General features: G+C 22.9%; 1 protein-coding gene across 19 annotated transcripts in view; it reads right to left on the minus strand.

Moving 5' to 3' along the window:
• Positions 1–12331, minus strand: part of LOC122502778 (bromodomain adjacent to zinc finger domain protein 2B-like) — a 212760-nt gene that overhangs the window by 76855 nt on the left and 123574 nt on the right. For all 19 annotated transcript variants that reach the window (XM_043612983.1, XM_043612986.1, XM_043613001.1 and 16 more), the window contains one exon: positions 9293–9350. The gene's annotated coding sequence lies outside the window, so the exon portion shown is untranslated. The remainder of the gene's footprint in view (positions 1–9292; positions 9351–12331) is intronic.

The raw sequence follows: 12331 nt of genomic DNA on the forward strand, positions 1-12331 counted from the left end.
TTCTCTGTAAACATAAATTGTTTGAAAACACAAGTGTGAGCAGTGCAGCGGGAGCGGGCGCGGGCGTATTCCCGCGCGCTCGAGAGTTTGCGAATCAGTTAATTCCCGCGCGTCGTCAGAAAAATATGCATAACTTCTGTAATTTTAGAGGTTACTCACTTTTTTTTTTTTTAATTTACTCGTTAGAGTTTTACGCATCACATGAGTATAGTTTGATTTTTTTCCGACATTGAGAACATACTTTAAATCGCAATTGTTTAAAATAATTGTTAATAACAATTAGAAATTTTTATTATACAGCATTTTTTTCAGTTGCACTTTAAACTACAGACTTTTAGCTTTAATTTCCAAAAAAAAAATTGAAATTATCTTCATTCGTTTCGGAGTAATAATTTAAAGAATAAAAAGTAACCTAAAAGTTTAACACCTGATAACTTTCAAAATAAATAAAATTTTTGAAAAATATTTTAGCGGGTAAAAGTTTACTCATATATCTATCAAAAACCATAGATAACTTTAAATTCGGGGACAAAAATTTTTCAAGTGGCCGGTTTCACTTTTTTTGACCCATTACATTTTTAGTTTATCGAATTTTATCTGACAGTATTTGATTTTTACTTTTCAAATTTTCGTTAAATTTTTTTCCCATTTATTCAATATACGGGTATATAATTGAATATTTATTATTGAAAAAATTTTCATTCAATAAAATTTCTATTTATCCTGCACTATATTTAGAATAATTTTTATTTTAACGAATTTTTATTCAGAAAATGCTTTCAAACGAAAAAACGTCAACCACAAAATTATTAAGTTGCTAAATGTAAAATTTATGAGTTTCATTTTCTATTACAATCAGGAATTTATGAGAATATTTTATTGAAAATATTAACATGATATATTTAAATGTTAAAAACTCATTTAATTAATTAATTTCATAAAAATTACAATAATTTTCCATAGTAAATTAAAACAATTAATTGCATAGCAAATAATTAAATTTAAATTATTAAAAGTAATTATTGACAGGTGTAATAATAATTAAAACTGAATTATTAAAAAAAAGTATTAAATGCAGTGAAATAATAGTTAGAGAAGATAACTTTTTTCGTTGCTTCGTAATTTTATAAAAAATTCTCCCCCTTCCCCATGGGTTATAGAGTGATGACACGTGTAAGACATATTTTTTTCCTTTTAAAAAAAGTGAATGTCATTTACCGTTTTGTGGTATCATATCAGATACTTTCCTTTGGCTTCTAACATCGACGGGAAATGAAAGGCTTCCTTCAATCGACATGAAAACTTTTTTTTTTTTTTTTGATAAATGTCGACTGACAAAAAAAAAAAAATAGAATCCGTTATTTTTCAATGAAATATGCGCTTTCAATTTCGTGAAGCTAGATTCAACGATTTTCCAAGATTGCATTGTATATGATAAAAAAATTCTAAGGAAGGAGTTGAAATTTCCTTTTTTGTTGAAAACATGTGTGTTGATAAACTGATTTTAAATTTTAAATGGGGCTTTTTTGCTCCACCTGGTGGGGAAAAAAAAATTGCCATTTTGGTAAGTATTTAAAGTTTAAACGTATATAATTACCGATTATAACAGAAGTTAAGAATTTAAATTTTACATCTAGAAATTTTATAATTAATTTTTTTTACATTGGGGAAAAATTATTATAATAAAAATTTAATTTGAAGAAGAAATAACTAAATTTTGTTCATTTGAACGTTCAAGAACTTTAGGATAAGGAAAAATAATAAAAATTAGTAGCTATTCCAGTTGAAGATTTTTTTCCCTCAATAAAAAATCAGAATTGCCACAAAAATAAAATTTTATTTTTCCCTGATTTCCAGAAAAAATTTTGACTTCTTCCCTGATCCTAAAGAATATTCTGATTCACTCTAAAAATTATTAAATGATCGATTATTTAAATACAAAAATAAATAATTTATTGAATAATTGAATGTTTTTTAAAATTCAATTCTTCAGAATAATTTTATTTTTATAAGAATAATTGAATTCCTGAAAAGAATAATTGAAATGTTAAGAAGATTATTTTTTAATTTTTGAAAATAATTGAAATGTTAAAAAGAATTTTTTTTAATTTTTGAAAATCATTGAAATGTTGAGAAGATTTTTTTAATTTTTGAAAATAATTAAATTTTGGTGAAAAATTTGGCTTTTTTTATGAAAATAATTGAATTCTGGCAAAGAATTTTGCTATTTATAAAAAAAATTAAAATGCCGAGGTGAATTTTTTTTTAATTTTTGAAAGTAATTAAATTCTGGCGAAGAATTTTGTTATTTATAAAAATAATTGAAATGTTGAGGAGAATTTTTTAAAAAAATTTTTGAAAATAATTGAATTTTGGCGAAGAATTTGGCTTTTTTATAAAAATAATTGCAACGTTGAAGAGAATTTTTTTTTAATTTTTGAAAATAATTGAATTTTGGAGAAAACTTTGTCTTTTTTATGAAAGTATTTGAAATCTTGAAGAAAATTTTTGAAGATAATTGAATTTTGGCGAAGAATTTTGCTATTTATAAAAATAATTGAAATGTTAAAAAATTTTTTTTTTAATTTTTAAAAATAATTGAATTTTGGCGAAAAATTTTGCTATTTATAAAAATAATTGAAATGTTGAGGAGAATTTAAAAAAAAAATTTGAAAATAATTGAATTTGGCAAAGAATTTAGCACTTTTATGAAAATAAATGCAACGTTGAAAAGGATTTTTTTTTAAATGTTTGAAAATAATTGAATTTTGACGAAAAATTTGTCCTTTTTTATTGAAATAATTGAAATCTTGAAGAAATTTTTTTTTTAATTTTCGAAAATAATTGAATTTTGTCTAAAAATTTTGCTATTTATAAAAATAATTGAAATCTTAAAGAGAATTTTTAAAAAAAGTTTTGAAAATAATTAAATTTCGGCGAAGTTTTTTGATATTCATAAAAATAATTAAAAATCTTGAAGAGAATTTTTAAAACAATTTTTAAAAATAATTGAATTTCGGCGAAGATTTTTGCTTTTTTATAAAATTAATTGAAATGTTGAGAATTTTTTTTTATATTTATCAAAATAATTGAGTTTTTTTAAAAGAATTTTGCTATTTATAAAAATAATTAAAATGTTGAGGAGAATGTTTAAAAAATTTTTTAAATAATTGAATTTTGTCGAAGAATTTGGCTTTTTTATGAAAATAATTGAAATCTTGATGAGAATTTAAAAAACAATTTGGAAAATAATTGAATTTCGGCGAAGAATTTTGCTATTTATAAAAATAATTGAAATGTTGAGGAGAATGTTTAAAAAATTTTTTAAATAATTGAATTTTGTCGAAGAATTTGGCTTTTTTATGAAAATAATTGAAATCTTGAAGAGGATTTTTAAAAAAATTTTGAAAAATAATTGAATTTTGGCGAAGATTTTTGCATTTTTATAAAAATAATTGAAATCATGACGAGAATTTTTTTTTTTATATTTATCAAAATAATTGAGTTTTTTCGAAGAATTGTGTTAAAATTTTCAAAATAATATTAAATATACTATATATTAGAAAAAAGTACGACAATTTCAACAGAATTTAAATTAAAATTTAAAAAAAAAAATTACTTCATTTTTATAAGCATAGTTATTCAAGAATTAAGTTATTTAAAATAAATTATTGTCAGAAATGGAAAAAATTGAAGATTTTGTATTAGAACTCGTGGGTAATTTCATAGTTTTTGAGACAAACCAAAAAGACACCAAAATTTAGAATTTTCTCATGAATTCTAAAAATTGGATATATTTTTCCAGTATACTTTTAATAAAATTTCATGGCTTTTCCCTGACCTGTGGCAATTGTGAAAAAAATATTTTTTTCTCTAATCGTTGGATCATAAAAGTTACATAAACTTCATCCACGTAATTTTATTGATTCAGACTCAGAAGATGAGTATGAACAAACAAACAAAATTTATTATTTAATTCAAAGGAGAAAATTTTGATCTATTTTATTTCCTCTGTGACATTAGGACCATTTTCTCTGAAACTAAAATACGAATTGAAAGCTGGAAAGTTTTCGAGAAACGGCAGGAATTATTTATCACGTCAGTGCTGTTCGGAATTGCGAGGTGCGAATCTGAAACGATATATATAGTAGATAGGAGAGGAAGAACCATGGATTCTGAGGGTTCGAAGAGCAGAGAGAACCAATGCAACGTTACACTCGACGTTAGTGACGACTGGGACCAACGCAGACCAACGTTACGAGAGGGCAAAAAGGGGAGAGAGAGAGAGTGAGTGAGAGAGAAAACACAGAACGAGAAAGAGCAAAGTTGTAGGTGGTGGAGGAGGAAAAGCAATCAATACGGAGCCAGCAGAGCAAAACCATCCCTCTCTCTCTCTATAACTGGCACGAATACGACGGATGTATAGGTAAAATTGTAACAGGGCCTCCGGCGCAATGCCACAGTGGAGAGATAGATATACATATACTGTATAGTAGACGAGGCAACATGAATACCTTCTCTATATCTCTCGGCTGGTTACCAAACAACCAGAAGTTTGAATTATTTAAGAAGCCGTTTTCCGAAACCGTATTTGGTTAATTTGGTTATTCCATTATTACCGGTTGCGAGAAGCGCGCGCGATTTCATGTTTCATGAGGTGAGAGATGCTAATGTCACACGGAATGAGAGAATTATATTGGGAAAATGGGACGATGAACCTTCGCTAGATGGATTAATACATGATAATGATAATGCTGATTAGCGAGGAAAGAAAATCACTTTTTTGTACAATAATTCACTTAAAATTTAAAAATATACCCAAAAGTTTAGACCTTTAAAACAAGAAACACGATATTTACACTATAAAAAATAAATCTTACTTTCAGTTCACTTTTGACTAAAACTGTTTACATTAGAAACATTTTTACCTGAATTTTAGCCTTGAGAGTATTATTTTAAGTTCTAACATAGACTTAATTCAGTTTTAAGCTTATAAAAATAGGCTACTCTTCAAACATAATTTGGTTTTAAGATGTAAACGATTTCAGACTTTATTTTTTCTGTGTGACTATCACACTTTTTCTAAGGATATCAAAAATTGAGACAGAAAACGAATCAAAAGTGATTCGTTTTCTGTCTCAATTTGACATCCTTAGAAAAACTGTGACCTGAAATCAAATTTAGAGAGTTGTAATTAGCATCCACTTAATTTTGGAAATTAAATATTTTTTTGTTTCAAACTAACGTAAAATTTTAAAAAATTAAGTGAGATAACAACCAAACGTTTGCTTAAATTAAATAAAATTCGTTTTTACACTCTGAAAAACATTTATTTGAAACAAACAAATTTTGTTTAAATCTCAACCGAACAAAATGCTTTGCTATATAATTATATATATAGATAATCAAAAGATGACAAAATTCTTCTTCCGCAAATTTTGTTTAAATCTCAACCTAACAAAATGCTTTGCTATATAATTATATATATAGATAATCAAAAGATGACAAAATTCTTCTTCCGCGAGGTAAAATTTATTAAACTGAACCAAATGTTTATTTGAATCAAGTTAACATTTATGTAGATTAAACAAACTTTATTTAGAATAACTTAAAAATATGATTTATGATTACAGGACAAAAAATCCATTCCGAAAAATCTAGACCGAAAAATCCAAGAAAAAGAGTTCAAAGTAAAAAAAAAATCCAAAATTAAAATGTCCAAAGTCAAAAAATCCAAAATAAATGAAAAAAAGTTGCATTTGAATAAAAATTACAATTTTCCATCAATATGAAACGATTTAAGTAACAGAATCTAATATTTAACAAATATATTTGTTATTGACAAAAAATGGTAATTTTGATTCAAATGCAACTTTTAAATGTTTAAATTGTTGGAAATTAAATTCTTTATCCTTTTACTATTGTTTGAAGTTTTAAATTCAAGAAATAAGAAACTAACAAGAAAACAAATATATTTTATTAAATATAAAGACTTAATTAAATAGAAGGTAGTCAATTATTTTTTCAACATGTTCGGTTAAATAGTTTCTTAAGAAAAATAAAAGTAGCTATTTGTTGCTTCTATTTTAAATTTAAATTCTTAAAATCATTACAGGCCTCGGATCGACTTTAACGAACAAAAAAAGTCGCTTTAGTCGATTAAAAATAGAAAAAAGGTCGAAAAAGTCGATTATTTAATTTAGTATTGTCACAAATATTTTATTTTCTATTTCCCTGATTCTTCACTGATTTCTAAATTCAATTAATCAAAACTTGTATAATTTTGCTAAATAAAATATTTAAATATTTCTTATTTATTTTTTCACCAGGAAATAAAATTTCAAAAATTGCAAATTCTGAAATTTAATAATTTTTAAAAATTAAAACTATAACCCTTACAAGAATTCAATTATTTTCTACAATTTTTAACTAAAAATCTTTGAAAAATAATTAAAATTTGCAATGAATTTTAATTGAATTCCTTAAAATAATTAAATTTGACAAAAGTTTTAATAAAATTTCTGGAAATAATTGAATTTTGCAAAGAGTTTTATAAAAATTATAGATGAATTAGAATTTTAATAAAATTCCAAAAAAAAGTGAATTTTGCAAAGAGTTCTATTAAAATTCATGAAAATAATTGAATTTTTCAATAAATTTTTAAAAAATCCTGAAAATTGAATTTAGACAAAATTTTTTATTAAAATTCCTGAAAATAATTGAATTTTTCAATAAATTTAAAATAAATTCCTGAAAATTGGATTTAGACAAAAATTTTATTGAAATTCATGAAAATAATTCAATTTTGCAACGAATTTTAATAAAATTTCTAAAAATAATTGAATTTTCCAAAGAGTTTTATTAAAATTATAAATAAATTAGAATTTTAATAAAATTCCAAAAAACATTGAATGTTACAAAGAGTTCTATTAAAATTCATGAAAATAATTGAATTTTTCAATAAATTTTAAAAAAAATCCTGAAAATTGAATTTAGACAAAAATTTTTATTAAAATTCCTGATAATAATTGAATTTTTCAATAAATTTAAAATAAATTCCTGAAAATTGGATTTAGACAAAAATTTTATTGAAATTCATGAAAATAATTCAATTTTGCAACGAATTTTAATAAAATTTCTGAAAATAATTGAATTTTCCAAAGAGTTTTATTAAAATTATAGATAAATTAGAATTTTAATAAAATTCCAGAAAAAAAATTGAATTTTGTAAAGAGTTTTATTAAAATTCTTGAAAATAATTGAATTTTTCAATAAATTTTTTAAAAATTTCTAAAAATTGAATTTAGACATAGATTTTATTAAAATTCATGGAAATAATTGAATTTTGCAACGAATTTTAATAAAATTCCCTAAAGTAATTAAATTTTGCAAAAAAATTTATTAAGCAAATAAATAATTGAGTTTTTTAAAATATTTTAAAAATAATCAAATTTTTGATGAATTTTAATTATAAATAATTTCTCAAAAATTCTAAAATAGTAAATTTAAAAAAATTTTAAATTACTTTGTCAAAGAATTACTTTTTTTTAAAACTATTTTAATATTTTCATTTTTTATCGAATTTACACTTGAAGATTATTCATTAAAATTTTAAAAAATTCAATATTATTTCCAAAATTTTGAATAAAAATTCTATAATAGTTAATTTTCAAAAATTATAATAAAATACTTGAAAAAAGGATTTATTTTTAATTAATTTTACTAAATTTAAATTATTCAAAATCTTTTTAATTGTATATTTCAAAAATTGAATTAGAAAAAATTTTCAAAAATAATTTTCGAAAGATTTATCTACAGCTATTTTTTATACTGCGCGTAAAAATCGAAAAAGTTGCAGCATTTTATACTATAAAAATATGGTATTTTGTCGCAAAATTTGAAAGAAAAGTCGAAAAAGTCGCAATTTTTGAATATAAGTCGATAAAAGTCGAAAAAATCATAATATCCGAGGCCTGTCATTACTAAAAAATCAAGCTCCAGAGAAAGTTTGATTTAAATAAAAAAAAATCCCATTTACATTTAAAAAAATCATGATTTTATTTTAACAGAAAAATATATCCTTAAATGAAATGAAATATTTTATCAAACTTATAAATTCTTCCGAATTTCTTCAAATTAATGACCCTACAGTTCTGAACGTTCAAATAAACAAAATTAATTTACTTCTTCTTTAAAATAAATTTTTATTACAAAAATTTTATTTAACAATAAGAAAAACTTAATTATATATAAAGTTTCTAAATGTATTTAAGTTCCAACTTTTATTGCAATTAGTAATTTATAAAAATATTTTTAATAAAAAATATTTCTTTCATTTGAACGTTCAAAACTTGTCGATCACTCAAATTATATTCTTTTGACATTAAAACATTTTTTTTTAGAATTCAAATAAATATTTTATTTATGAATCAAAAAAATTTTTGTACTGTGCGGACCAAATTGTCCTTAACTGAACAATATTCTGAATTTACAGCACTAAGTTTGTTAAATGGAACAACTTCTTCCAAAAAACAAAATCTGGAACATCTTAAAACCAAACTGCTTGAAAATTATCCTAATTTTGAGTATAAAACTATGGGTTAAGTCATAACTATTATTTAGGACTTAAAATTATACTCTCAAGTCTAAAATTCAGTCAAAAATGGTACTGATGTAAACGATTTTAGTTAAAAGTGCGCTGAAAGTAAGATTTATTTTTTACACTAGATAGTAAGATTTATTAAAATTTAAATAAAAATTTTCCTTTCAGCAACGAAATAAATTTTAATTATTAATTTTTTTTTATTAATTATTATCGTTCAAATTTTTATTTGAATCAACAAAACCGGTTTAAATGCATATTTAAATAGCGAAAAAATATTCTAATCATTTGAACATTAAGAAAGTTTTGAATATTTCAATTAAACATATTTTTCAGTTGATTATCAAAGTTATATGTTTCCAACACATTCTTTTGTCAATTTAGTTGTATAAAACTACGACTTTTTCAAATTCTATTATTCGACAAAGCTAATATTCAATCGATATATTCTTTTATCGAGAAAAGCGTGCAGATAACACATTCTCTAATCACTTTTCAAATATTGAAAATAACAGTTCTTTCTACAAAAAATAATTATCTAAATTTTATTGGAACCTTTTTTTTAAAAGACATATTCAATATATATACAAATTTAATGAAAAAATAGTATTGGAAATTTTACTTTGACAATTCAACTCTATTAGTTATACTGTATACATACATATAGTCATAATAAAGATCAATACTCACAATTAATTTTCAAGCCTCAACTCATAGTTAATGGCATCTCTACAGGAACCCATCACACCTGAAACAAAAAGAAAATAAGATAAATATTAAATATTAAAAAATATTTTTTTTAAATTTTGAAAAATTTAAACATTTTTCAAAAGAAAAGGAAAATATTTATATTAAAATATTATTGAAATATTAAAATTATTGCGCGATATGTTTTTTGTCTTAATTTGATATTCTTACAATAGAAAAACTGTGAATAATTATATACAAGTCTAAAAAAAGGAAAAAATAATGATAATAATAGCAAAGAATAACTTCTAATTTGATTAAAAAGTTTAAAAAAGGAATATATTTTCCAGGGACGATAAATTTCAGTCGAATGGAAGGCAAAATTTGCCCCTGTGCTCACAGTAACAATATTTATGGATTCGGTGCACATATGTTTTCAACGAGAGTAAAATGCCCATATATTGGTTTGAAAAAAATGAAAATCTTCAAATTCAATTTCACTGTGAAATCGAGACTGTATGCAGAAGAGAGAAACACCGAAAAAGTACAGCGAAAATTGACAATATTGTAAATAAACAATTATTTCGCTTTTAACACGTTTTCCTTTCAATTTATATCACATGATTTTTGATATGTTATACAATTTTCGCTTTCAATGTAATCATTTTTTTACTATTATTATTATTATTATTATTATTATTAATATTATCATTATTATTTTTTTGCTTCTTCTTATTTTTATTATTTATTTGCTTCTTATTAGAACGGGTTTCAATTATTAATGCGGCTAAAGTTCGCAACGTTTCTAAAAACGAAATTATTATGTGACGATTTATTTTATTTAAGCTTCAAATTCATGTTATTTTTAGCACTTATCTTTTAAGTCCGGTAATTATTTAATAATAAAAGACATAAAAACGTATTTAAGCGTTTTATTAAAAAATAATTACTACTATTCTTGAATAAATAGATGAAAAATAAAAAAAACTTATTTAACACCTAATAAATAAAAATAATAATAGAAAATCATTTTTCGAGATAAAACAATTTATCAAAATACTGAGTGCAATAACTGACTTGAATTCAATAATTATTTAACGACAGAACTAATTGGATCTATCAGACAGATGATAACAACCAATCCCGACCTAGCGTACGTCAATATAAAATAAAAAGATAAAAAAAATATTTATAAATAAGCAATCACTCCTCATCCTCCTCATTAATTGTTTTATCATTTACTTTCAAGTTGTAGATAATTTTACAATTATCTGCAATTACAAAGATATCATTTTAATACAAACATGCAAGTTATAATATTAATTATAATTTTTTCCATCAAAAATTTGAAAAAAAAATTCACAAACAAAATATTTTATTACTTTTGTATAAAAAAATATTTTATTCTTTTAATCTTTAATTGTCATAAACGTTATGAACTTCACCGACGTGAATCATAATAGTAATTTTACATTATATTAAATACTATTTCACTCAATTAAATCTGATATTTATAAATGCGAGTTTAAATAATTAATTAATTTAATTTTCATTCCGTGAATGAATGAACAACTTTTTTAAACAGTAAAATTTTGTTATTTTTTTCATTCAATTATGTTTGTGTGTGTGTGTGTCTGTGTCTGTATAAAACGTAGAGAGTGTAAATACCTGGGAAAATTTTCAAACTGGGTGAAGGTTAATGGCGAAGCTCGGAAGTTTTAATAAAACTAATATTCGCAAAAAAATAAAAGTGTGAGATTTATAAATTTTTACGCGGACGTAATTTTTTTTCACTTGAATTTATGCGTTTCGTTATAAACAATGATTGACAGAAAAAAATACGATAGTAATTTAAATTTGGAAAATAAAGAAAAAGTTAATTAATTTTCCATTCTTTGACTGTCTAACTCTGTGTATATTATTATTAGGTCCCTGAACTTGGCATTAAAGCTGAGCGTCAAAAAGTATTTTTTTAACGATGCAAAAGAGAATGAAACTATTTTTTTTAAGGTTTCAGGTTAAAAAAGAATTGTAAATTTTTTACCTTTCTAAGTCGAAATAAAAGAAGTAAAATTAGTGCTATTTTCATCTCTAAAAAAAATGGTTTTCGACGCTAAGTGATCAACGCTAACTTTAGGGACAAATATTCTTTGAAAAGAATAAAATTCCTTAAAATCTTACAGATTACTTGGTTAAAAAATAAATGAAAAAAAATAAAATATTGTAAAAAGATATTTAACAATTAGTGAAAAATGAGAAATAACTGTAAGAAAAGAAAGTGACTCTAAGTAAAAAATATTTATAAGTAAAAATCTATAAGTTTTTTACTTAAGTAAAAAAAATAACTAATTCATAGTAAAAAAAAGTACTAAGTCCTGGTTGAAAATTAACCACCAAAAAATTAAATTATCATGAGATAATTTAAAAGTGAATTTATCTACTACTCCCTAAATCTAAACAAGCGAAATTTCACTAATTCCCAAAGCTCTAAGTATACCACACTAATTCCCTAAATAGCGTTAATCCGCTAATTAATCACTAAAATTCCGTTGATGATTGAATAAAATTTCATCAATTCCCTAACTCGAAAATCTGAAACAGTATAGAATTTTCACTTAATTAATAATCTACTTCTGGCTAAGCATCAACTAGTAAAATTTCACTGATTTTCAATCACTTTCATATATTGTACATATTGGAATTGAAATTTTTTAAGAAACTTCTTTTGAACCTAAACTCTTTGAAACAAATTGTTCAACTTTTTTTATTCCAATACTGTTCTTAAGTTAATGTCGACAATAATAAAGCATAAAGAATTAAATTTTTAACATTTTAAACAATTAAAAGCTGCATTTGAATAAAAATTACAATTTTCTATCAATAAGTAACGATTTAAGTAAAATTACCTATTTAAGAAATATTTCTTATTGACAAAAAATTGTAATTCTCATTCAAATGCAACTTTTAATTGTTTAAATTGTGCAGGCTTCATAGTGCCCCTAAAAAGTATTTTAGGGGAAATAGGGGAGTGAAAATTAAAAA

Source organism: Leptopilina heterotoma, unplaced genomic scaffold (genome assembly GCF_015476425.1).
Source record: "Leptopilina heterotoma isolate Lh14 unplaced genomic scaffold, ASM1547642v1 Lhet_237, whole genome shotgun sequence".
Lineage (NCBI taxonomy): Eukaryota > Metazoa > Arthropoda > Insecta > Hymenoptera > Figitidae > Leptopilina > Leptopilina heterotoma.